We start from the raw sequence: 25,620 nt of genomic DNA on the forward strand, positions 1-25,620 counted from the left end.
CCACTTCCTTATTTTCCATTATTAATTACCAAACCCATTTTCTATGGGACCAACATTCACTTTGTTAACTCTGGTCTTTAAAAATCAAAATCTATAGAAACTCTTTCAATTTCTTTTCACATTTCTTGCTAGCTTTCTCACATACTCACACTGTTCCCTCTTTATTCCTCTTTTGATCATTCTTTGTTTATTCCTTTACAATCTGTCCAATCTTTTGACTTGTGGCATATGTTTGCACAATTATACGCTTTTTCTTGAAGTTTAATATTATCTTCAACCTTATTAGTTAATCAATGATGTCTTTAGAATTTTTTTCTTTCTGGTTGGAATATATTGATTTGTGTTTTTTGACATATCTTCTTAAATGTCTGCCACTGTATTAACTTAATTTGTCAGTTCACTTTAGTTAGCTCTGCTTTGCACATATTTAATCGCTCTTGTGTAAGTTTAAGATACTAATCTTGAACCCTTTCTTGTACTAACTGTTAACAGAGGAATGTTAGGATTACACCTTTTGTGTTTGTGATTTCAAACAGTCAGTGCACCTCTGGTAATTCATGGGATAATATAGACCTCGTTGTCAAGACTGGCATTTCTTGTCCTCGAACTGATTTAGCATTCCAGGCTATAGCAGAGGGCATTTCCGAGTCAGCCAGACCAGATCAGGGCAGTAGATTTCTTTCCCTAAAGGACATTATCGAGCCAGATTGGCTTTTATGACAATGGTATTCAATCAGCTGCAGCGGTGGGATTTGAAACCATTTACACGAAGCATGAGCCTGGATCTCTAGATTACTCATCCAGAGACATTAGCATGGTCCAACCATCTCCCCTTGTGTGATGAGCAATGTCTATGCAGTTGGGCAGCAGGTCCCGGGGCTGGCTTTCCCGGCCCAGACTCGCAGGCTGTGCCATGGCTCCAGGTCCACAGCGAGGCCATGGGTGCCTGAAGAAGCAGAAGTATTGGCAAACAGGACGGCAGATAACCAGCAGCAGTGGCCGGAGGAGCATTGGATGGGGTTCAAGTCGCATGGATCCCATATAACCCAGGCCCACGGCTACAACTCAGACATGGCAGCCGTGTAGGCCTATAACTGGGAGCCCAGAGGCCTTTACAGAGACCCAGGAACCTGTTTCAGAGGCTCTGACCAATGGCGAGCAGTGACTGGAGGAGCAGCGGAGGAGGAACAAGAAGAAGAAAGAAAGATGAACTCTACTGGAGTAAAATCTTGCATTGTGTTCAAGATGGCCCTGGAGTGTGGTGACACTTTGTGCCGAACACACAAAGAAACCACTGCAATTTTGATACACGTGTGACAATAAATTTAAATCTGGTGGTGGTGATGCCCTGGAGTCATACACAAAACTGCACTTGCCAGGGATAAGAGAACGACAGCCCCCGACAATCATGTCCAATGCACCCTCACTCACCTATAAGCTTCCCGATATCTACCTCCCCACAAACTCAGAGTCAGCTTATCCCGTGAGTACATATGCAAACAAGGCAGAAACGTCTCCAGCCCGAAGCATGCTGTTTCCATTCAGGATGGTGGTCAAGGCACTGCAATTAAACTTAAAGGTGTGGATTAGGCAAGGAAGGAAAACAAATAGCTGCTGTTCCTCATCCTGGCTTCATGATTGACAAAGCCTCAGATACCAAAGGATGCAGCAAGACTCGGACAATGATTCAGGAATCCATACCCACTCAGAGTCTTTATAACAAATGCAAGTGTCGTTTGCATTCTCTGTATTAAAATACAGTCTAAAAACATGCCTGCCACAAATCCCAATAAAGATCCTATTGCAGTTGCAGAAATAGGCCATTCAGCCCATTGGCTTATGAGATCATAGCTGATCTGATCATTCCACCTGTGATCTCAGACAGTCAGATAAAGGTCAAAGGCGACCATTAGTGTTCTGAGGACTTCTGGAATAAGCTTTGACTATATGTACTGGTGCATGCTGAAAGCGGAGCAGATTATGTAAGCAATGTAAAAGGAAGCCATTGAAACACTGCAGCACGGGCCAGATACATTGTATACTCTGCTATGCCCTGTAGTATGATCAGTGGCAGAGTTGGCAGCACCTTCACACTCAAGTGAACACCTGACAAATCTCACTCAGACATTTCAACACAAAAATCTAGAAGTGAGGAATGCTGCACTGCTGAGTGGGTGGCAGCATTCAGACGCAAATGAGGGTCCTGCCTACACTCTTGGTGGACATATCAGAACTCGTTACACTGTTCCTGAAAGATGCAAGTGGATTTCTCTGCTGTCTTGGGCAACAGTTTGCCGTGAGATGTTTCCGAACAAATACACTATACTTGAAAAGTACTTGTTCAGAATTCCTGAGGTCCTGAGAGGTATTATATAAATGCATGGCTTCCCATTATTAAGGCTATTCCAAAAACAAGTCACCAAGTCAAATTCTTTCATTTCCCAAATCACCCGAACAGCCTCTGGGGATGAGCTCAGTGCCAATTTCAGCCACGTTCAGGGCAGCTCTGTACTGCTTCTAGTTTGAAGTGGGCAACTCACTTTACTTTGGGCCAGCAGAGAGCAGCCTGGGATGGTACAGAATTGAAGCTCAGAGTCGGAAGGCAAGTTCGGCCTACCCTATCAATGAGGAACATTCTCAAGAATGCTCTCCTTATCAATCACCAAGTCACACGTTATTTCACCTCAACCGTCTATTCCTTCAAAGTATTAGTGTACCCATGTTCTTCATGATCAGATTGCAGAGATTATTAACATGACAAATTATAACTATCATCACCACCGCAGCTCAAAGGAAATCTACAAAGCCAGGATTTCTAGAACCAACAATACAATAAAGAGGATTTTCTGCAGCTTCTACTTCTGCCAGCTTGATGGGCTTTTTTTAGATTACTTACAGTGTGGAAACAGGCACTTTGGCTCCACAAGTCCACACTGACCCGCCGAAGCGCAACCCACCCAGACCCATTCCCCTACATTTACCCCTTCACCTAACACTGCGGGCATTTTAACGTGGCCAATTCACCTAACCTGCACATTTTTGGACTGTGGGAGGAAACCGGAGCACCCAAAGGAAACCAATGCAGACACGGAGAGAATGTGCAAACTCCACACAGACGGTTGCCTGAGGCAGGAATTGAACCCAGGTCTCTGGCGCTGTGAGGCAGCAGTGCTAAACACTATGCCACCATGCTGCCCTAAGACATGTGGGCAAGTGGTGCTCAGAAGTTCAAGTAGAATGGAGGTCAGGGGCTTGTACACTTCCCTGGCTTCACTTTTGCACATTCCCATGAAATCTCTCCTTCTTCAGCTAGCCATGAGCTCTGGTCTCCCATGAGTTAGCTGATATGCTTGACCTCTGCAGAAATGCTTTGACGATCATGCCAAACATTGCTTCTCTGTTCTCCTTGGAATATCCTGCCACAACTGAGCTCCAAGAGTAGTTGCTTCAGGAGTGTGGCATCAGGTATATGAGCAACAGGCCCCATCCTGTGGAGCTGGCTTTCAGGGATATATTTTCTTCCTCATTCTAATTCAGAAAGGAATGTTTTGATACTTATTTGAGGAAAGATGTAGTGGCATTGAAGGCAGATCAGAGGAGGTTCACTAGATTGATCCCAGAGGCTGTTGTATGAAGAGATACTGAACAGTTTAGGCCTATACTCTCTAGAATTTATAAGAATGAGAGGAGATCAAGTTGAGATATTCAAGATGATAAAAGGTGTGGATAAAGTAAATATGGAGCAATGCTTCCTCTTGTGGGGCACCCTAGGGCAAGAGGTCAGAGTCTTAGGATAAAGGGTATCAAATTTAAAACAGAGTCGAGGAGAAACTACTTCTGCCACAGAATCTGTGGAATTCGCTACCCCAAAGTGTGGTGGATGCTGGGGCAGTGAGTATATTTAAGGAGGAGTTAGACAGATTTTTAATTGGTTATGGATTGAAGCATGATAGAGAAAATGGGGAGTGACAAGCATATCAGTCATGATTAAATGGCAGAGCAGACTCAATGGGCCGAATGGTCTAATTCTGCTCCTATATCTCATGAAATTATGACACTTACTTCTGTGCCGCTCTCTGAACAGGAACCATCCTGCCACATCATCCAATCTCTATTGGGACATCAGTCTGTACTCTCTCATATGGAGTTCAGAAATAGAAAAACAGCTCCCCACCAAACGATGCAGAAGGTTCAATGGTAAATTGATTTTTTTTATGGTTTGCGTGTGCAAATTGGCACCAATTAGCTCCTTTATCATAACAGTGCATCTGATGGAGAAAGAACTCAATATCTATTCACCTTTAACATAAGAGGGCCCTACCAGCTTATACATATCAGAAATGGGGCAATTAATCAATAAACCATGGCTCTTTCAATTGTCAAACCTTCTTCCCCTACATTGATACAAGAGAAAATTGTGTCTTATTGAAAGCATTTATTTTAGTTTCAAATTACTTAGCCTTCTTTACTTCCCTGTAAAGTTTTATAGTTTCACCCCAACATTTCTCAGATTCACCTTGAAGTACTTTCCAGCAGGACACATATAGCATGGAAACAGACCCTTCAGTCCAACATGTTCATGCCGACAGCACCCTCACTGGGAGTGTCAGAAACATTTTGCGGCTCAAAAATTTTGAACTGAATATAATCCCACTGAACTTCTTGAATGTTATGATTGAGGTACCAGGAGGTAACTAGATGGACCTCCCTTCCGAAGCGAACTGTTAGATGCAGGTACAGTTACAACATTTGGACAGGTGTACAAATAGAAAATGTTTTGAGGGATATGGGCCAAACGCAGGTAAATGGACTCAATTAAGTTGGGAACCTGGTCATAGTGGTTTATGGAGGTCAACTTTTGTATCAAAATCACCCAAGAATAGCGATGACCACTATGTCCTTTTTTTCTCATTCAACTCTGGGAGAGTTTGAGAGAATTAAGAACCATCGGTCAGGAGACTGGATGACAACCTGAATGAGCCCAGCAACCAGCCTGAAGACAGTACCTCAGGCCATAGGATGAACATTACACACCAGGTTTACTCCATCATCATGAAGATGTGAATGGTATCCCTTTAAAACTTTCCAACACTTGGAAATTTGCCAACTGCCCATTACCCATCTCTGTTACCGGGCATTGCACCACAGAAAGGAAACAGGTTCATCAGGATGCATGAGGTGCAGTGACATTTCCCTCCACACAATGAGGTATTACATGGAATCACATAAGAAACAGTCTTCAGTATTTACGTTCCACAGAAGCCTCCTGCCTCATTTCTTCATCCACCTTTGACTACATATCCTTTCTCCTTCATAATTAGCTTCCCTTTCAACACATCTATGATATTCACCTTAACCACTTCATCACTTGTTTTAATCACACTCTGCATGAAGACATTATTCCTGATCCCTTATTGAACGTATTTGTGACTGTCTTACGTTGATGCCATCTGACTTCCCCCTTGAGTTGATACGTTCTCTCCCACTCTGTCTGCCCGATCAAACTCCTTTCAATGACCACTATTAAGTCACCCACCCAGGCTTCTCTTTTCTCACAAAGGGAGGCCCAGCTTATTCAGGCTTTCCTGGTAATTATTACATTTTATCTCCAATATCATCATCATAAATATTTGTTGTACTTTCTCTAACGCCCCAATGTTCTTCTTTAATAATGCAGTCATGAACAAGGCACACGCACCAAACATGGTCTATCTAACCAACACATGCAAACTGAAGTGTTTCTCGCCTTCACCTTGTGTTAAAAGACTAACTTTAAACTAATTAGGGCTGTAACAGTTTGCAAATAGCTCTCTGCTACATTTTCCTTTCAAGGGAAAGACTGAGTGGAGAGTCAGCAGGATTAAGCGACTAATTTACTTTTACTTCAAGCACCAATCCCATTCAGTTAAACAAAGCAAATTAATTTGTCTCAGTTATTTATTACACCCCTGCACCTAGCCCCCCAACTCTGCTCTCTTTCCCCATCCCCTTAACCAAGCTGGAATTAAAAGCTTCCGCCTTTGTCACTTCAAAAACCAATTCTCACACATCTAACAGTCCAAAAGAAAACAGAGTACTTGCATTTCTCTGTGTCACTTACAAGTGCACAGTCTTGTGGGTACAAGTTCCCAGTTTCTTCTGAACTCAGTTGTATCAGTAGAAGAATGAGTCCAGCTTATCTATTGAGGGTGGCATCGTGGCTCAGTGGTTTGCACTGCTGCCTCACAGCACCAGGGACCCGGATTCAATTCCATCCTTGTTTGCACATTCAACCCATGACTGCATGGGTTTCCTCCCATAGTCCACAGATGTGCAGGTTAGATGGACTGGCCATGTTAAATTGCCCACAGTGTCCAAGGAACTGCAGGCTAGGTGGATTAGCCATGGAAAATGCTGTTATCTACAATTTTAAAAAGTCAGGGACTACTGTCCTCTATAGTAACAACAGGGGCTTGTGTTCTCTTTGACAATGATAGGGACTGCTGTTCACTGGGTGGGATGCTCTTTGGAGAGCCGGTGTGGGCTCAATGGGCCAAACGGCCTGCTTCCATGCTGTAGGGATTCCATGATACAGTTGTCAAAATAGAGTTTGGGGTGGAGGGATGTGGTGATAAGAAGGAATGAAATCAAACTCTTGCTTATTGCTGCGCAGTAACTCTGCTGAAACGTGGAAATTCGGTGTCAATGTGCAGAGACACTACAAACTTCTTGGCCACCAACACAGCAGCCAAGGAGGTTAATACCCTGAGCTTACATGTCAAATGAGTGCCAGTGTGACATGAGTAAGGAGAAACAGGCATGTCCCTTCCATGTTCAAACAAAGACCTAACCCGTGCTCTCTGGACGATCACATCAGGTTGCCCGAAGCAACTGACTGTTAATTCTGTCAAGAGTTGTCAGCATTGTAGTTAAGGCCAGCACTTGTTGCTAATTGACCCAAAGGCCGGAGAAGGTGCTTTCGTAAAGCAGTCAAACATCTCCGTATCAATCGGGGAGTCTTGTGAACGCACACTGATGTCAACTGCTAAGGATGGGAGACACTCCTGATCAACCACATGATAGAAAGAAAGTTGGGAGCCTTTACTATCATCAGCATCTACATCAGAAGTGTGCAGCAACTTAGACTCCCTGAACAAACTGTAACACAGCTAAAGGGTAGCAGCAAGTACCAAGTATGTGCAGATTGCATGTGTCACCATTTACGGGTGCTGTTTTAATTGCTTTGCTTTGGCTGTTAAAACATTAAACAAGGACAAATGGTCAGGCTCACCCAAAAGAGGAGGATCAAACACAGAGGCTAAACATATCTGAAGGAAAAGGAGTGAATGTTACTAAAAGATATCATCCATCTAATGTGCCTGGCACATGTGGAATAACCCTTTGACATTTGTAGGATCATTCAGAGCTCTGCCAATTCATGTAAATCACTTGCAAATTTAAAAGGCAGTTAGAGAGTGACATATTTGAACAAACCCTCATGTAAAATGATTGGCAATTAAGTAAATAAAAACCCATAGTAACATGGGATTGGACTGAACTGTTTTCTGAGAATTAAGTCCTTTCTTTAAAGAAAAAAAAATCGGTTTCTTAAAAGAACTAAAGAATCAAGAGGAATCGGAGAAAAATATGCTTCAGTTTCTAGAAAATTGCCAGAGCAGCCTGCCAGCATTGAATTAACAGTTTGTGAAGGGACAAATGGAGATTCGATGAAACCTTATATTTCAAAGTAATCCCAACAGATTGCCTACGTTGTTGCGCGTGAGTACCCTGTGATCTGCAATGTGGTCCTGAGGTTAAGGCAACTGCTCAATTATTCCGTACAGGAATTTGGGTGTTTGTAACAGCTTGTTAGGATTCCATGGGAAGATTGTCAAGCAACTGCTACTGTCCTTCCTGAAGCCAGCTCCATAAGCAGTCAGTCAAAACTCCTGCAAAAATCAACTTTGACGGAATGGACACGCTGTCTGGATTAGCTGAAAAACATCTCCCTTGCTAGGTCATGTTTTCCTAGCTTTCAGATGGCCAACATTCCAAGTGAAAGCAAGGAAAAGACATTCATTACCGTGGTACCTTCTCTCTACTCTGATGTTAAAACCTTCCAGGTAAATTTCAGTAACATTACCAAATGCAGTTCCTTTGTGGGCGGCACGGTGGCACAATGGTTAGCACTGCTGCCTCACAGTGCCAGAGACCCGGGTTCAATTCCTGCCTCAGGCGACTAACTGCACTGTGTGGAATTTACACATTCTCCCCGTGTCTGCGTGGGTTTCCTCCAGGTGCACCGGTTTCCTCCCACAATCCAAAAATGTGCAGGTTAGGTGAACTGGCTCTTGCTAGAGTGCCCATAGTGTTAGGGGCAGGGGTAAATGTAGGGGAATGGGTCTGGGTGGGTTAGTCTTCGGAGGGTTGCTGTGGACTTGGGCTGAAGGGCCTGGTTCCATACTGTAGGGGATCTATCTAATCCAAACTACAGTTGCGCTTTGACAGGTCGGTGTGGACTTGTTGGGCTGAAGGGCCTGTTTCCACACTGAAGTAATCTAATCTCTTTCAGAGGGCCAGACTGCCTTTAAAAAGAATAATGCCACAAAATAGTTGCACAACCTTGCTGGGTATATATGGGGAGGCAATTGCCTAGTGGTATTATTGCTGGACTGTTGATCCAGAGACCCTGGTAATGTTCAGGGGAGTCAGGTTCGAATCCTACAGATGGTGAATTTGAATTCAATTATAAAAAGCTCGAATTAAGAGTCTAAAGGTGACCATGAATTGATTGTCAGGAAAAGCCCATCTGATTCACTGGAGCCCACTAGGGAGGGAAGCTGCCATCCTTACCTGGTCTGGCCTACACGTAACTCCAGACCCACAGCAATGTGGTTGACTCTTAACTGTCCTCTGGCCAATGATTTGATTTATTGTTTATACGTGCACCAAGGGTGGGAGCACAGTGGCTCAGTAGTTAGCACTGGCACCTCACAGCGCCAGAGGCCTGGGTTCAATCCCAACCTCGGGTGACTGTGTGTGGAGAGTTTGCACATTCTCCCCCATGTCTGCGTGGGTTTCCTCCCACAATCCAAAGTTGTACAGGTCAGGTGAATTGGCCATGCCAGATTGCCCACAGTGTTAGGTACATTAGTCATGGGGTGAATGTAGGGGAATGGGTCTGGGTGGGTTACTCTTCGGGGGGTCGGTGTGGACTTGGGCTGAAGGGCCTCTTTCCATACTGTAGGGGATCCATCTAATCTAAACTACAGTGAAAAGTTTTGTCTTGCCTGCAGTACAGGCAGGTCATAAGATACAAGGACATACAGATCACAAGGTGTTTGGACAGAACGAGGCATACAAGGTTATGGCTGCACAAGAGGTGAACAAAAGCGAGATCAACATTAGATTTGAAATTCGGGATGGGCAATAAATTCTGGCCGAGCCAGCAGTGCCCTCATCCCATGAATGAATGAAGTAAAATGCTGGTTGACCACACCACCACCAACCACCCCCCCACCGCACTCTCCCCTCCCCAGGCAGTGAGCAGTGAGGCAAACACACAGTGCCGTGTCACAATCTGAGTCAGCTGAATGCAAACAGCAGGACTATACGCTGCCCAACTCCAATGAAACTGATGCATTGCTCATGAATCGTCAGGTCCTTACCCACAAAGCAGGCTTGGTGGATCCCCAGTTCAAAGTGCTTTATGAACGTACAAACATACTAAGTAGGAGCAAACGGAGAGTCATTCTATCTTTCAAGGCCGCTCCATCATTCAGTGAGGTCATGGTGATTTGTAATGTATGAATTCCATGTACCCAGCTTTTTCTCTCCTTTGTTTTTGCAGGACATGGGTGTCGCTGGCTGAGCCAGCATTTACTGCCGGTCCCTAGTTGCCCTTGACACCACCTTCTTGAACCTCTGCGGTCCGCTTGCTGTGGGGTTGACCCACACTGCCATTCAGGAGGCAGCTCCAAGATGTTGACCCAGCGACAACGAAGGAATGGCAATATATTTCTAAGTCAGGATGGTGGGTGGCTGGGAGGGGACCTTCCAGGTGGTGGTGTTCCCAAGTATCTACTGCTCTTGTCCTTCTAAGTGGAAGTGGTCATGGGATTGGAAGGACCTGTCTGAGGATCTTGGGTGAACCTTTGCAGTGCATCGTGCAAGTCATAGATAGCTATCCCCCAGATACCCATTAATTTTCTGGACAATGAGGATTTAACCACCTCCACCTTCTGCAACCCTGCCTTCTGAACAGAGTCGCACAACTCTCAGAGAAAGACTTTTCCCTCATCTCTGCCCTCAAAGGGACAACTCCTAATTTTAAAACAGTGCCCCCTAGCTCTGGAGTTACCCACAAGAGGAATCATCCATTCCACATCCACCTCGTCAAGACTGTTCCATATTGTACACACTTCATCAAATCACCTCTCTCTCTTTTAAATTCTAGAGAAAACAAGCTCAGCCTGTCAAACCTTTCCTCATAACACAACCCTGGCATCAATATGGTAAAATCTTCTTTGATCTGCCTCCACGCAGTTACATCCTTTGAGATGTTAAGTGATCGATGCAGTTACAGTTACATTTACGATTATGTACAACTCTGTGATCTCTCCATTACCCTGTTGAACTGAATAACCTTCTTACTTTTCGTTAAATTCCTTTAATGTTAAATAAGAAGATAGCATTCCTTTAGCCTTCATTGTTACACTTTTTACCTTTTAACTATGTATGCTAACTTTTGAGACTCAAGGGCCAGTACATCTCGATCTATCAGCACCTTGAAATTCTGCAGTCATTCTCAGTTTGAATATTATTCTGCTTCTGTATTCTTCCTGCCAAAATGAACAAGTTCACAAGATATGCTCCATCTGCCAGATTTTTGCCCATTCACTTAATCAGCCTAATCGGCATTTATTCTGTCAGCCTTACAACATAACTTTCCCATCGAGCTTTGTACAGCCTCTGAATTGAGCTCACTTGCCTTTGCTTCCCTCATCTCACCATAGAATCCCTACAGTGTGTAAACAGGCCATTTTGACCCAACAAGTCCACATGGACCCTCCAAAGAGCAACCCTCCCAGACCCATTCCCTTAAATTTCCACGGACTAATGCACCTAACCTACACATCCCTGAACAATATGGGTAATTTAGCATGGCCAATCCACCTAACTTGCACATGTTTGGACTGTGGGAGGAAACCAGAGCACCCAGAGGAAACCCACGCAGACAAAGGGAGAACATGCAAACTCCACACTGACAGGCACCCGAGGTGAGAACTGAACCCAGGTCCCCGGCACTGTGAGGCAGCAGTGTTAACCACTGAGCCATTGCAGCCAAAGAAGTCCCTGTGGGACTCCCTAGATCACATCCTGCCAGTCTAAAAAAGAGCCAGGCATCTTGTCGGGCAACCAATCTGCTATCCAGTCAGTTTGCAACCGGCTGAACAATGAACTCTTGCTTGGTGCAGTAACTATGTATGTAGCTCACTGTCAAATGCATTTTGAAAGTCAAAGTATGCTTCATCAATGAGCCAAAGCGAATGTTACTCCTTCATGGAATTACACCAAATTGGTTAAATATGATTTCTCCTTCACAAAGCCATATTGACACTTTCTGATTACTTGCAGTTTTTTCCAAGTGCCTACTTGTAAACTCTTTGATGATCGATTCGACAAGCACATCAAGCTCATTGGCCTATACATTCTTGCTTTCAGTCTCCCTCCCTTCTTGAATAGATGAATTACAATTGCTCATTTCCAGTCAGATGTTATTTTTCCAGAATGTAATGAAGTTTGGGAAATTTAAACTAACGCATCTACTCCCTGATTTAAGTTCATGGTTGAAATCCGTCAGAACCCGAAGATTTATTAATCCATAATGCCTTAATTTTATTCAATACCACTTCCCTAGTGAATATAATTTCAGTAAGTTCCCCATTTCCTTCAACCTCCTGATTTATAGCAATTATTGGAATGATTTTAGTATTCCATATTGTGAAGAGAGAAAGCATTTAATAATTTCATCTTTCACTTCTTAATTATCTGTTAAAAGTAATACATTCATACCCTCTCAGGAGCCAAACCCATCTTACCTACATTTTTCCATTTTTAGATAAGTATAGAACTTACGCTAGTTCAAAAATGTCAAAATACGTGCTGTTTTCCCATTTCTACGATCCTTAGGTAGCCCTCTCCAAACTTATGACTACTACCATCTAGAAGGATGAGGGCAGCAGATACATGGAAACACCATCAGCTGCATGTTCCCCTCCACGCCACTCACTCTACTGACTTGGAAATACATCACCGTAGCTTCAGTGTCACTGGGTCAAAATCCTGGAACTTCCTTTCCTAACGGCATTGTGTGTAACAGCCCCTGAATTGCAGAGCTTCAAGTAGGCAGCTCAACCGGCAGTTTCTCAAGGGCAATAAAATGTTGACCCAACCAAAAGCACCCACATCCCACTAATAAGAAAAGCTAGCTTCCTCCCCTGCTTCTTTATTTGACTTGATTAACCTCTTCGTCATTCTTTACCGTTGGTTACATTCTGACCTGACACTCAGCTTAGCAGTAGCATATGCTTTTACCATAGATCTCCACACTTTCCTTAAGTTCTTCAGTTAACCAGAGATGCTAGGTCCTCCACTTGGAATTTTTCGTTACATTAGGAATGTTCAGACTATCTTGAAATATCTCTTTAAATGCTTCCCTACTTGCCTATCTTTTCGTCTAATGTCCTATTCCGCTTCAGATAACTCCATTTTCACACCCACATAATTGTCCTTATTCAAGTTTAGAATATCCTGGCCTGAGACCCATTGTTCTCCCTTTCAAACTGGAAATAGAATTCAAACGTATTGTGATTGCTCCTTACAGATGCCTTTAACAGTAAGGTCACCAAAGTCTTACCAGACAATAAGGCTGTTCTCTCATTAAAAAGAGAGAGAGAAAACTTGGGTGATTTAACTTTAAGATCACCAGGCGTCAGGCAAGGGGAGAGGTTCAGATGGCAAGTTCTTCATGGTAAGCTCAGGTGGTATGGGAATTGATCCCATGCTGTTGACATCATGCTGCATTGCAAACCAGCCACCTGAGCTAACTCACTCTGAACTTGATCCTGTTGTCATCAATTAAGCCTGTCACATTACGCAATAACACAACACCAGGTTATAGTCCAACAGGTTTAATTGGAAGCACACTAGCTTTCGGAGCGATGCTCCTTCATCAGGTGATTACCACAATCACCTGATGAAGGAACGTCGCTCCAAAAGCTAGTGTGCTTCCAATTAAATCTGTTGGACTATAACCTGGTGTTGTGTGATTTTTTTTAACTTTGTACATCCCAGTCCAACACCGGCATCTCCAAATTATGCAATAACAAGTCTGGTAAGGGATTACTGGATGGTTCCAGAACATCCTGCTCTAAGAAACTATCGTGATTGAATTCTATGAACGTCTCATGGAGGCCACTGTTACCAATATAATTTGTCAAGTTTAGATGAGGTCTTAAAACGCATAAGGGTAGATAAATCCCTCGGACCTGAGCACGTATTTCCCAGAACTCTGTGGGAAGCTAGAGAAGTGATTGCTGGGCCCCTTGCTGAGATTTTTGTATCATTGATAGCCACAGGTGAGGTACCGGAAGAATGGAGTTGGTTAACGTGGTGCCACTCTTTAAGAAGGGTGCGAAGAAAAAGCCAGGGAACTACAGACCAAGTTGATGAACATGATTTATGTGCATTTGGAAACTATTTTGATTGCAAATAGTTAACATGACTTTGTGAATGAGAAATCATGTCTTATTAACTTGAAGATGTGACAACGAACATTAATAAAGATAGAAGTAATCTGTATGGACTTAAGCAATGTGTTCAACAAGGTTCCGCACAGTAGACTGATTAGTAAGGTTAGATTGTATGGGATCCAGAAGGAGCAAGCCAACTGGATTCAAAGTGGGCTTGAAGGAAGGAGACAGAGGGGGTGGTGAAGGGCTGCTTTTTAGACTGGAGGCTTGTGACCAGCAGTGTGCCACAAGGATCAGTACTGGGTTCTCTGCTTTTCATCGTTTATATAAATGATTTGGCTGTGAATATAGAGGAATGGTTAGTAAGTTTGCAGATGACACCAAAATCAACGGTGTAGTGGACAAGAAAAGAGGTAATTTCAGAGTAAAATGGGACCTTAATCAGATGTGCCAAAAGGTTGAGGAATGGCAGATGGAGTTTAATGTAGATAAATGGGAGGTGTTACATTGTGGTAAGGCAAATCACGGCAGGACCGATACACTTAATTATAAAATCATGAGGGGCATGAATAGGGTGAATGGTCAACATATTTTTCCTAGGGTAGGGAAGTAAGGGGTAACGTCTTCATGCACAGGGTGGCACATGTATGAAATGAGCTGACAGAGGAGGTGGTGGAGGTTGGTACCTAAAAGCAACCGGATTGGTATATGAATACAAACAGTTTAGAGGGATATGGGCTCAATGCTGGCAAATGGGACTAGGTGAGTTTAGGATATCTGGTCAGCATGAATGGGTTGAACCAAAGGGTCTGTTTCTGTGCTGTACATCTCTATGACTGCATGACTCTAAGCACAAATAGGATCTCTGAGTGTCAGAATCAACAGCTTTTAATGTTATTGAAAGGCAAAAATAAAGTCATTCATTAAAGCAATTCAACCAAGTACTGTTTGCTGTGTGAAAATTACCTGCTGCATTTATCTATCTAACAATTCCCCTACTTTGTGAGAAATAATTCAGTCTTAATGCATTGTTTTGTCTTTTTGTAAAGAGTTGTTGTTATAACATAACACCCCTAGATATGTGAAGAGACTGAGAGCCAGAGTTTAAATTAAAACTAAGTATGGTCTTCAGGCAAAGTGGGGAAGAAGGGGTAAGACTAACTGGACTACAAATTGAGCAGTGGTATGTAGTGGTGGTAAGTGGTCATCACTCCAATGACTGGATTAAATAACGAGTTTCAATTTTGAAAGGAAGCACAGGAACTGACAAATGGAGCAAGCTCCCCCCATTTACAAACTGATATCAAATCTTAGCATGTTAGCAACTGATCACCCCATTGGGGGAGTCTATGAGATCAGTCCAAATGTGGCATGCTAATGAGGAAGCAACAGAGGGTAACAGAATAGGGGATGTGTCGGCGTTATTCAGTCCCCATTATAAAGTCTTGCATCATCCTTTTTAAATGTCATTCACAGTCAGATTGCAAAACATACAGAAAGTTGGAAAAGTACAACAGATTCTCTTCAGCACAAAGTGAATGACAGGACAGTGTAAAACTGTGAGGCTACTGCAACATTGCTAAGTGGCTGTAATGACAAGGATTTGCCTTTTTTAGCGTTTTCCAACCTCAACAGCTTCCAAAGCATCTTGCGGCCAATCATGTCACTTTTATAATATTGGGAAATGAAGCCATTTGTGGGTGGCTTTGGGATTCCAAACATTTCCACCAGCCTCTTGCCAAAGGCAAGTCATTGATGCCTGGTTCCACGTGAGCAAACAGTGGCAGCTGACCCTGGGAATTGTGGGGCACAGAAACAAGTGGGTGGTGCTCCCATTTTGCACCAACCGTTGCAGCTCCATAAATAATCAGCACTATGCTCAACCTGCAGATATGCCCTGTTACCCTGCAGGGATTTGCAGGGGGTCGACCAGAGGGGACAGTAAAGAGTTCAACACTTCCAATTCCTTCAGCCAACATTATTTATATCATTTCACAAAGGCTGGGTGACTTCCAGTTCTGAGCAATACTCGTTAATAAAACGTTGCTCAACCCATCTCATCAAGCTTCTTGCATCCTTCACTTGCAAATGCGACAGAAGATGCTTTATTCTATTTTACAACTCCAACTCTTTTGGCTTAAATCTGTAAGAACTGATTATCTGCAATTTATAAAATATGCCAATGACTGTTGAAGTTCTGTCAAGCTCCAACCATGATAAAGATAACCTTTCACACGGCATCAAAATGGGATCATTTTCCTGACTAGTCTACCTCTGCCTGAGAACACTAATATTCTCCAGCAAGCTCTGAGGTAGTGCTTTGGTTGAATCCACCAGAGATTCAAAAGCTAGCCATCCCCTCCTTGCCTGACCATCAGTAGAGTGTTTCATTGTTTTAAATTAATTAGCAACAACAGTTCAACAAATTCCTTTCAGTGCTGTAAACCCTGAGTTAGGACAAGCTACATCACGTTAATAGCAATTTACTGCCAGGTTAACTGCCCAACACTTATGCCCCAATTAGTTTCTCCTTTCTTTCCAAGCTGTTTAAAGAGCCCCATAAAATGGCTCCCAGTTGGTGTAATTGTATCTGTCAGGTTTGCCAACAGTTTGTGAAGGCTGTTTTATGACCTGTAGTGTTTCTCTGTAAATAAGTCCCACCATCTTCACAATGCTCTTTCAGGCACATCAAGTGCAATGTGTTCTCTGGGAAATGGCTGATACGCCACTTGTGCTGTTCTGCTGAATTTGTCAGAGCTCATTCTCCTGTCTGCCTCTAAACAAAATGAACTAGTTATGGTTCACTGTCTAACATTCAACACCCACCTCACTGTCTGATCCTATGTTCCAACACTTGGTCCATAGCCTGGTATGCCTCCGCACCGCAAGTTCGATCTAAATTCTGGATACAATTCATCAAATTTCCATGGATCCCATGGGCTCCTATCATTGTTATCAGTCTCCCATCTGGGACTTTAACAAAAGCCTTGCTGAGGCTGAAGTAGACTACATTGAATGCATTGCCCTCACCTGCATATCTGGTTACCTCTTTAAAAAAATTCAATCGGTTTAGTCAAACACAACCTCTCCTGAATAAAATTGTGCTGGTTGTCCTTGAGTAATCCCTATATAGTGACTGGAACAAGGTTGGCCATTGAGTAGGAGATCCTTGACTGGGACTATTAACTTGGGCCAATCAGGGAGCCTTGGCTGACAGATATAAAAAGGAAATTCAGAGAGAAATTCAGAGGCTCTAGGGATTAGCTCTGAGCTAAGGTGGTCAGAGCCCATGTACTATGCGCGCATAAATTAAAGGTGATGGAATATTGGCATCCATGAAGCTATTTCACCTAGCCTCTCCAAATCCAGATTAATTCTTTCCCTTGGAATTGTTCTCAATAGTTTCCCTACCACAGAGGTAGGACTGACTGCCCTATACAATGTTCCCTTCTTGGATAATGGACCACACTGACTGTCCACTAAGACAAAAACCCTGATTTAGCCTCAACATAATGACTGAAGATAAAGCAAGAAGAGCGGCCACCATTTTAACTGAATGCCAGTGAATGACTCCTGAAAAGTCCCTGCAAGGGTTCAAAGAGTCACCACGGTGATGAGAGGCTGGCTTTGAAGGCTCTCGTGTTAAGCAGATGATCAGGACAAGGCAACAGTTGCTATTCAATTGTGCTACTCTATCCTACTCCGTACTTTCCGACTGGAATGATCTGTACAGAAACTTACTCTAATGAGCCCTCTCCCGGTGCACACATACTAGAAATGATTGTGGTCACCCAACTGCAAATTTGGAAACAAATACTTTCCATTTCCAATCTTAGGCAGCTTAAAAATATCATGTCAATTTAAAGAGGGTAAGAATAATTAGAGACAAAGAGCGACAAAAACAACTGCTTCCAAATAATCACCTCAACCCTGCCCTTTAGTCAAAAGAATCCAATGTTCGTTTCAGGAGACTGACACTGTAGTTAACAATTTTGGTTTATTAACTCCTAAGGTTCAGTTCTCTAAAATCATCAGCAGGACTCTTCTGGTGAGTTTGAGCTTGGTTTTCATAACCTGTTAATGCTGGATGATGTAATTCCATCGTTGCTCAAATTTTCCACTCCATGCCGGAAATTATTTCACAAGAACATTAAAGGTGACGACTGCAGTTTTGTCATGCAGAGATATTTACACAACACTGAATACTGTAACGTAATGTTTATTTAACTGTACTGTAAGTTCAATGGCCTTTTGGCACCTTCCCTCCCCCACACTTTTGTTTCAATTCAGTCACAGGTCATAGGAGACCCTGGCAAGGTGAGCACTCTTTCTGATAAATTGGTGACACGTGTTCACTCGACCTTAGTATGTTCCGTACAAATGTATTTTACACTCTGACCCCCGGTTCTTCAGCCTGGATTTACAATCCTGCTTGATTATCAATGATCTCCGAAATGAGGTGCCTATTACCTATTTGAAAGGTGCAGAAAGAGATTGTTCCCTGCTGAGCTCAGCAGACGGAGACAAATGGAATTCAATCTGGAGAGGTGTGAGGCAATGCATTCAGGAAGGACAAGCAAGGCGAGGAAATACACAATTAACTGCACTATAGGAACCTCAGAGTGCAGGGCCAAAGATCCAGGATTGTTGCAGGGAAGGTAAATCAGCTGGTTAAGAAGTCACACAGGATACTTGTCTTAATTCCTTCAAGAGCTCATGCAGTACCTTTGTGAAATCACTAATCATCTCTGCTTCCCAGCAGCCTCACAGGCAGAGAGTTGTTGGTCATAATTTGCTTCATGAACAAATTCTTACTCACAGCTCTGTTAACCAAAATCTTAATCAAATCAATGTCCGCTAGTCTTTGTACCATCATTTAACTGGAACAGCTTTTTCTTGTTTCTGTAATCAAATCTCTCTTGGTTTTATACACTGGTATGAAACTACCCATTAAACAAACCTGCTCGAAGGAGAATTACACCAGCTTTTCTTAATCTAGTCTTGCAGTTAAAACCTCTGATGCAATTTACTGGTAGTGGTTAATGGATCAACCTGGGCGGCACAGTGGCTAAGTGGTTAGCACTGTTGCCTCACAGCACCAGGGACCTAGGTTCAATTCCAACCTTGGCAACTGTCTATGTGGATTTGCACATATGTCCTGTGTCTGTGTGGGTTTCCTCCCACAATTCAAAAATGTGCAGGTTAGATGGATTGGCCATGCTAAATTGCCCATAGTGTCCAGGGAAATGTCAGCTAGGGGCATTAGTTGGGGAAATGTAGAAGAATGAATTTGGGTGGGTTACTCTTTGGAGGGTCAGTGTGGACTTGGTGGGCTGAAGGGCCTGTATGCACACTGTAGGGCTCTATGATTCTATGTAGGGATTCTATGAAAAAAAAATACTGTGAGGTGATTTGATGGTGAGGAAAAGAAATTCAGTTGTGGTTAAGGACACTTCTGGGTACAAACATAAAAAAAGCCTCCAGATTCTTGTGATACAGTGGCATTGTCCCTACGTCTGGGTTTGAGTCCCCACCTGCTCGAGAGGTGTGTGTGTGTGTGTGTGTATTAACATCCCTGAGCAGGTTGATTAGAAAATATCTGAAAAAGAAACTCTGACATCTGAAGCCATTCTGGCAAATCTCTTCTACACCTTCTCAAACACTATCACATCATTACTAAAGTGCAATGACCACAACTGGATGTAATTCTCTCACTTTGGTTTGAAGAGAGCTTTATCAAGGTTCAGCAGAACTTCACATCTCTCATTTTGAAAGCCGACGAACCCATCAGCTTTGCTAGCTCATCCTTCACTATGTCCCGCATCTTTAAGGAACTCTGTACATGGACTCTCAGCTGCCTCTGTCCTGACACACTTTTGGAAATGTGCCATTGGTTCCAAACTAGCTCTCCCCTCTCCTTCTGCAAAAATACATCACCTCAGAACTATGTGTCACTTGTCTGCCCATTCTGCTGGCCTCCCCATGCCCTGTTGCAGTCAGTTGGGATCATCTCATTATTTGTATCACACCTCTTTCATAACTTGAGCAAATTTTGATATTTAACTCAATGTTCCAAAATCCAAATCACCATAAATACTCACATAGTAAAATAACATGAACCTGGAACTGGACCTTGGGGAACACACTGTTTTCCATCCTCCAGTCGCTAAATTCAACCACTTACCATAGCTCACTGGGCTTCAGACAAATGTTTAACACTGGCCCTTCTGTCCATGAGCCTCAATTTGTTTTCTTCACCAGCCTTTTACATGCTACTTTGACAAACACTTCCATCAAATTCAGAATCAAACGTATATCATAATCCCTTCTTCAACAGTCACAGTCACACAACAGGGAAACAGACCCTTTGTACAACCCAGTCCACACCAACCATGTTCCTAAACTAAGCTAGTCTCATCTGCCTGTGCTTGGCCAATATACTTCCAAACATTTCCTATTCGTGTATTCATCCAAATGTCTTTTAAACATTGTAACTGGATCCCTGAAAGTTCATTCCACATTCGATCCACTGTCTGTGTAAAAAAAGTTGCTCTTTTTAAAACATTCTCCTCTCACCTTAAAAATATGCCCCCTAGTTTTGAACTCCCCTACCCTGGGGAAAACACCCTTGCTATTCATCTTATCTATGTACCTCATGATTTACAAACCTCTATAAGGTCATCCTTCAACCTCCAATGCCTATCTAGCCTCTCCTTATAACTCAAACCTTCTAGTCCCAATAACTTCCTGGTCAACCTTTTCTGAATCTCTTCCAATTTAATAATATACTTCCTACAGTCTACTACATCTCCAAAATATTCGAATTCATTGTTCAAACACAATCTGTTTTACAAATCTGGGCTGGCCCAGGTTAATTAACTCAAAACTCGCCAAGTTCCACGTTGCTTTTTGCCCCCACCTATTGTTTCCAAAACCTTACCTGAAATGGAGAATGGTAACTATGAAAATAAAGTAAATCATAAAATCATTGTGTTTGTTGGAGCTAGATTGTAAGCATGTGAAAATAGCATGCAAGTCTTTTCAAAACGGTAATAACAGAATTTGAAAATAAAATGTGAAATTTTTGGATTTTCTCATTAGTGACCCTGACCAAGAATGCATTGCTTGAATGCACATGTCAGCTGTCTAACATTGGTCAGAAATCTGAGAGTTACTGTGAAACTGAATGGAGGCCAACTGGAGATAGAGTTAGAGTCATAGAGATGTACAGCTCGGAAACAGACACTTCGGCTTCACTCATCCATGCCAACCAGATATCCTAACCTAATCTAGTCCCATTTGCCAGCACTCGGCCCATATCCCTCCAAATCCTTCCTATTTATTTACTCATCCAGATGCCTTTTAAATGTTGTAATTGTATCAGCCTCCACCACTTCCTATGGCAGCTCACTTCATACAACCTCTGCTTGACAAAGTTGCCACTTAGGTACTTTTTATATCTTTCCACTTTCAACTTAAACTTATGCCCTCTAGTTTTGGACTCCCCTACCCTGGGGAAAAGACCTTGACTATTCACCCTATCCATGCCCCCCATTATTTTATAAACTCTTATAAGGTCACCTCTCAGCCTTCAATACTCCAGGGAAAACAGCCTCAGCCTATTCAGCATCTCCCTGTAGCTCAAACCCTCCAACCCTGGCAACATCCTCGTAAATCTTTTCTGAATCCTTTTAAGTTTAACAACATCTTTCCTAATAGGAGGGAGACCATCTCTCAGACTGCCTTGAGTCAAAGTTAAGTTGTATCAAGAAGGAAGCAGAAAACTAGGTTACAAAAGCTGTTGTCTTCAAGAGAGGAAATGAACAGGAGAATTGAGGCCATAAGTTTGAGATCTTGGGAATAAAAGAGTGCAAACCAGGGTCAGTGAACTGACTTATAATTCCAATAGGCATGAGCCGAGGAGGGAATGCAATTGGTGAGATGAGCTTTGGCCCACTGTAGTGGGGTGGGTCAATCTCAAGATGCGGCTGACTTGGCAGGAAGGGGACTGGAGAAAGCCAAGTCTGAAGGCCAAGCCAAAAAGTGCACAGACTTGGAGACCGAACACAGGGGCCGAAGACAGGGATCGCAGACTCACGGATCGCAGACTCAAGGATCGCAGACTCAAGGAGGCAGTCTCTTGATGTTTGCTTGAATTAATGACTAGTAGGACATGCTGAGGTTGGGGATGGGGCAGTTGGTATCTGGTAAGTGTTAGAAACCTTACCTCAATTCTGCACCAAGGGAGGAAGAAAGAAATCATGGAGGATAGAATATTTACAGCTTAGGGGAAAGATTAGAGGCAACAAGAATGCAGTAACATGTGATTGGTTGCCTTAGGAGGAAATGTCCCATTTCTGTAAAACCCAATGCACCCCAGCTCAGAAGAAAAGAGCTGTTTCATTTCATAATGTTTCCAAACTATTTCTAGAATAAAGCATGATCTCTCCAGGGTTCCAAGTAAGTCAGCCTTATGTTCAGGCTGCCTTGGCCACGCTCACTCCAATTCTTGAAGCCTTGCGCAAACATTGGGCTCCATAACCATCATTAGTTGAGTCTATCAGTAATCAATCTGCTGCTGATTTAGAAGAAACATTTCTGAACAGCTTATGATGTTTTAGACGTTACGGAGCTATGTCCCATGCCGCCAAAGCTCTCCAATGAGAAAAGATCTGCTTCTCTTTTGCCAAAAGACTGTAAGACTTGTCGTTGGAGCAGATTAGACAATTCTTTCACCTCCAAGAGTTTGGATCAGATTGGGCCTAGACACATGCCACGACAGGAAGTCTCCTATCCATGCTGACTCTTAGATCTGTACAAAGTGGCTGCAACTAGTTACAACCAAATTCCCCATGGGGGTGAAATCATAGCAGAAATGTATCTATAAATCAGCATCAAATTGCCAGTTTCCATCCAAGAGGTCACAGGGTATGTTTGCTATTGCGAACAAACACTGAACTTGCACTTTAGAAACAGCAAGGTTCTGATAAGTATCCCAACAAGTTCCTGTTATTATCGCTGTGCTTGGCAGTTGAATGAGTAACTCTATTAGTGCATTTTTTTTTATTTCAGTACGACTGAAGTTAAATCAATGGCGGATTTAATACCCTGTCTACACACGCCAACAAGGTGTTTTGGGGCAGAGACACTTAATCAGGTGACAGGGGAGTGGATGAAAACCCTACCCACTTCCTGCCTGTGTTTCACTGAATGCCCACTTCAGGACTTGATTCTGTTGCCATGGACATGAGCACAGTGACAGGGAGAGGGTTTCGCCATGGAGACAGTGAGACAAACGCACCCATGAGTGGTTGCTTCCAGCCTCCCAACAAATTTCACTTGGTTGGTGGTAGAGAGCTGGTAGAGAGGGCCAGGATATTGGAAGAGGGGCTCCACTACCAGCCATCCACCTTGCCCTTGCTGTTATTGCCCCTCCACCATAATCCCAACCTCCCTCACATGTGGCCTGGTCATGGTCCTCCGCTGGGTGCACTACCAGCGACAGCCACCTCCTTTCTGTTGTAGACAGGCAGGAGGCTGGAAGGACTCAGCAAGAAAGGCAGCATCAGGAGGTGGAGAAGTGAAGTTTTCAGGTGTAACCCTTCTTCAGGACTGGGGGTGGGGTTAAGGGGAGCTGCAGATAAAGGAAGGGGGTGTGGAGGTGATATAGGTTGGACGGTAAGTGAAGACGGACAGGTGAAGACGGACACAGGGTACGACCTGGTTGGTCGAAGGAAGGAATGAATCCGGTTGGTAGCTAGAAGGAAGGGTCGATCAGAGGAATAGAAGGAAGGGGGAGGAGCTGGGAAGGGAGGGAGAGGGGCTGGAAAGGAAGTTGGGGTAGGTAGGTTATTTGAAATTGGAGAAGTCAATGCTGAGTCCTCCGGGCTATAAGCTGCCCAGGCAGAAGATGAGGTGTTGTTCCTCCAATTTGTGGTCTGATTCACTGTGGCAATGGATGGAGCCAAGGATGGTCATTGTGGAAAGGAAATGGGCTGGGGAATTGAAGTAGGCGGTGACAGCCCCCCTGGGCCCGGCCTGAGATGGTCGGTGAGCCGTTCCCTAAGTCTACATTGGTCTCCCCGATGTAGAGAGGACCACACCAGCAGCACCTGATGCAGTAAACTCGGTTGGAAGGGAGGCAGGTGAACCTCTGTCTCACCCGGAAGGACTATTTGGGGCCTTGGGATGAAGATGGGGTGGGGGGGGGTGATGCACTTGTAGGTTTTACATCTTTTCCGGTTGCAGGGGAAGGTTCCTGTGGGTTCTGGGGGGAGGGGGGTAGATGGGGAGAGTGGCACAAACCAAGAACTGCCGAAGGGTACAGTCCTTGCAGAAGGCAGAGAGGGGAAGGGAGGGAGAAATGTTCTTGGTGGTGGGGTCTAATTGGAGTTGGCGGAAGTGTTTAAGGATGATGCTTTGGATGTGGAGACTGGTGGGTGGTAGGCAAGGACAAGGGGGACTCTGCCTTTATTGTATTTGGCGGGGGGGGTTTATACCAATGGAATGGGGAATGGAAGTAGTGTGGCGAAAGTCTGCCTGGATGACAGAGGGGGGAAAGCACATTGTTCAAAGTAGGTGGACATCTGGGATGCTTGGGAGTGGGATATCTCCTCATCCGAGCAGATGCAGTACAGGTGGAGGAGCTGGGAGAAAGGGGTGGAGTTCTTGCAGGATATTGGGTGGGAGGTGGTGTAGTCCATGCAGTTATGGGACTCTATGGGTATATAGTAAATATCCGTCTGGAAAATGTCACTGGAGATGGAAATAGAGAGGTCAATAAAGGGCAAGGAGGTGTCTGAGATGGACTAAGTGAATTTGAGGGCGGGGTGGATTGGCCAGCTGATGTTGGTGGGTCGGTCAGCCAGCCCTGGGGTCCTAGACAGAGAGCCACCTGTTAAATGTCTGAGTTGAACTCAACATGGCAGCTCTCGCCCGAAAGAGGTGATGTGGTCATTAAATACAGTTCAATGTTGCATTTGCAGAGTTCAAATTAGGTTTTCCAGCTGAGGTGCCAGAGTTTATGATTTGTGTATTGCCATGAATTCGTGCGGACTCACTGCTACTGGTAGGGAGCTACATCCTTCAGATAATGAGAAGGAGAATGAATTGTTAAACATGATATTGACAGATAAATAGCTTATGTATCTTGCTCTAATGCCCTTTGAATTTGCCCACAATACAGACAGCAGAGGCAATTTTGACCACTTCTTCAAGTGCTACAAAATTCTTCAAGATGGCCAAGATATAGCCTTGAGCATAAATGTTATGTGCTTTGTGCAATCTTGGTAAATTTCAAATTTGTCTCCCTAGGTATTCGTTCACCACTGGTTTCCAATGAAGCTGCCTGCCAGTATTGATTTTCGAGGGGCATAGCATCTCAGTGAATGGTGCTGAATTTAACACCTTAATCAATCAGTAACCAGCTGGATAGTACAAACGAGTTATTGCAGAGGATTCTGAATACTCTGGTAAAGTATATCATCGTGTACAATTCATTCATTGCTGGGGTTTTGACAAGGACTTTTGAAACCCATCAGGAGACTTTCTGGGATCCTTTGTCAGCAACATACCATCCACGCATGTTATCAGCACTTCATCTCTGAAGCCTTCATGCTGTGCGACTTCTCTTTCATTCGTTCCTAGGACCTGGGTGTCGCAGTCTGGTCAGAATTTATTGTCCATCCCTTAAGAAGGTGACGGTGAGCTGACGTCTTGAACTTTGACCCAGCAACATTTAAGGAATGGCGATAGGTTTTCCAAGTCAGGATGGCGAGTGGCAGGACAGTGGTGTTCCCATGTATCTGTTACCTTTGTGATTCTAGATGGTACAGCCCATGGGTTTGGAAGGTGCTACAAAAGGAGCCCTGGTGAACCTCTGCAGTGT

The 25,620-nt window shown here is 43.7% G+C and overlaps 1 protein-coding gene across 3 annotated transcripts in view; it reads right to left on the reverse strand.

Annotated features, from left to right (window-relative positions):
- smoc1 (SPARC related modular calcium binding 1) overlaps nt 1–25,620 on the reverse strand; it is a 243,621-nt gene that overhangs the window by 141,014 nt on the left and 76,987 nt on the right. The gene's annotated exons all lie outside the window — the stretch shown is intronic.

The sequence above is a fragment of the Hemiscyllium ocellatum genome, chromosome 8, assembly GCF_020745735.1.
Source record: "Hemiscyllium ocellatum isolate sHemOce1 chromosome 8, sHemOce1.pat.X.cur, whole genome shotgun sequence".
NCBI classification, from domain to species: Eukaryota; Metazoa; Chordata; class Chondrichthyes; order Orectolobiformes; family Hemiscylliidae; genus Hemiscyllium; species Hemiscyllium ocellatum.